At 34.1% G+C, this 2,736-nt stretch overlaps 1 protein-coding gene and 1 pseudogene across 3 annotated transcripts in view; both read left to right on the plus strand.

Annotated features, from left to right (window-relative positions):
• FBXO16 (F-box protein 16) overlaps positions 1 to 2,736 on the plus strand; it is a 51,748-nt gene that overhangs the window by 33,767 nt on the left and 15,245 nt on the right. The window lies entirely within an intron of this gene.
• LOC111739147 lies at positions 1,676 to 1,794 on the plus strand (annotated as a pseudogene).

The following is a 2,736-nucleotide window of genomic DNA, read 5'->3' on the forward strand; positions in this document are numbered from 1 at the left end:
CACAGTTCAAACCCTTGTTATTCAAGGGTCAACTGTATATACACATGTAATTTTGTATAAAAATTGTGTTATGTATATATAAACACACATACATACAGAGTATAAATTTACTTACAAATTCTGAAAGTAATATACCATACCATTATTAAAACAAATCTACTAACTGGAATTCAATATTCGTTTATGGTTCTTTTTTGCCTTTAGTCTGAGGGTCTATACTTATAACACTGTGTTCAAAATTTAATGTTCTTTTTTTAAATATTGCCTTCAGTGTGGGTATATTACATGGTTCTAAAGTTAAGACTTATAAAAGTATACAAAAGTGTATGAAAGTTTTACTTAGAGAAGTACCACCCTCTCTCTTCCCCTCTTCCCCTACCTTGTCATTTTTTCCACCTCATTCCCACTAACACATCTCATTCGTTCCTGGGTTTTTTTTGTTATTGTTTATTTTATTGTTGCCTTTTACACAAAGTTACAAGAGATATAATTTTTCAACTATCTTATCGGCAAAAACTTTAAAGTTTGACACTGTGTTCTGTTGGTGAGGCTATGAGCAAACAGGTATCCCTCTTACATTGCTGGTAGGAATATCCATTGGCACAAACTTTATGGAGAGAAATTTGACAATACCAAGAAAAAAATCATATGTATTTACATTTTGACCTAGAAATCCCATTTCTAGGAATCAATGTTGAAAATACCAAAAGTACATCTGCACAAAGATATTTATTGCAGCATTGTTTCTGATTTTAAAATATTGGAAATAACTGCTCATATATAGGAAAGTGTTTGTTGAATTAACTACATATGGTCCATTCACATAATGCAGTACTAGGCAACTGTAAACATGAATGAGGAAGATCTCTATATGAAGAAGGACTGAAGAGGAGTGATTTCCAGGGTACATTGTTAAGTGAGAAAAGCAAATTGCAAAAGAGTATCTATAGTATGCTACCCATAGTATAAAAAAGAAAGGAAAGTAAGAAAATCTACATCTGTATCTGTGTGTACATATATATCTATGCATTTATTAACACACATACACAAAGAATAAACAAGATGTTAATAAAATAAATTTTGAAATATTTGAATATATTTCAACAGATTAACATCAAGGCAATATAGGCTAGTGACAGTGTACATGCTCTGGAGCCATACTGCTTGTGTTCAAATCCAGGCTCCCATACTTCTAGCTGTATGACCCCGGGGAGGCTCTTAACCTCTCTGTGCCTCAGTTTCCACATCTGTAAAATGGCAGTAATAGTAATACCTAAGCCATAGAGTCACTGTGAGGATTAATATATTGTGGCATGCTTATGATAGATCTAGCCACATAGCAAGTAAGCACTTCTTTTGTAGAATGGTTCCTAAAATTATATTATTTGGCTAATAAGAGAAAAAGTGGAATCCCAGAAGGCTTGATGACTTGGGGATATTGAGATTATGTGTGTGTTTCTAGGACTGTTGCAGTCCCATTGGAGGTGAGATGAGGTGATAGTGGTAAGCCTCATGAAGCAGAAGTTGAGCTCTCTGAGGGCACAGACCATGCCTGACTCATCTTTACATTGCCAGTGGCTAGCATTAGAATATGCATTAAATGCTTGATTTTGAAAAATATGTAGCCATTGATTCATGAACTTAAAATTCATCGAGTTGTATCAGAAAAAGTCCAGTCTACGGCCATGCCACCCTGAACATGCTCGATCTCGTCTGATCTTGGAAGCTAAGCAGGGTCGGGCCTGGTTAGTACTTGGATGGGAGACCATCTATGAATACCAGGTGCTGTAGGTGTTAAAAAAAAAGAAAGAAAGAAAAAATCCAATTAGTTTGCTGATAATTTAGAAAGTACTGGGGGTGGAAAATGAGGTATAAAACAGTTTAAAATAAATATTATCATTTACATTAAAAATGGGTGGAAGTGAAAGAAAATGTATAAATTTGTCTATACATAAAATATCTCTGGAATATATACAAGAAACTGATACTATCCTTTGCCTTTGAGGAGGAGAGCTGTAAGTTGGAGATAAAGATGGATAGAAAAGTTTTCACTGTATATCCTTTTGAACGCTTGACTTTTGAATCACTGCGAGTATATTGACTATGTATTGATTAATGTATATCTGGGGATTGTACTTAAGAGTTTGAATGTGGCCCTTAATCTGGTTGGTAGATGAGAGAGAGGTAAACTTAAATATTCAGGCATATGAATGGTACATTAACATAAAATAAATTCAATCTCCTGAGTGTTCTGTGAGACTTAAATACTATTTAGTAAAGGCAATAACTACATTAAAAAATGTGCTGAACACTCCAATTAAAAGGCAGAGATTATCAGGATGGGTAAAAAGGCAAGAGCCAACTATATGCTTTTTACAAGAGACACACCTTAAACATAATGAAACAGATAGGTTTAAAGATAAGTGATGAAAAAAGATATACCATGCAAAGAGTAAGCGTAAGAAGGCTAGAATGACCATTAATATCAGATAAAATGGACATCGAGACAAAGAATATTACCAAAGATAAAGAGGGGCATTTTATGATGACACAGGGATCAACTAAACAGGAAGACATAACTGTTACAGATGCGTATGTACCCAATTACCAAGCCTCAAAGTACATAAGGCAAAAACTGATAGATCTAAAGAATAGAAAATTCCACAAACACATTTGTTTTTCAAGTGCATGTGCTACATTCACCAAAATAGACCAGATGTTTGGACTCTTCAAAGA

This window comes from Pteropus vampyrus, unplaced genomic scaffold (assembly GCF_000151845.1).
Source record: "Pteropus vampyrus isolate Shadow unplaced genomic scaffold, Pvam_2.0 Scaffold47, whole genome shotgun sequence".
Taxonomy (NCBI): domain Eukaryota; kingdom Metazoa; phylum Chordata; class Mammalia; order Chiroptera; family Pteropodidae; genus Pteropus; species Pteropus vampyrus.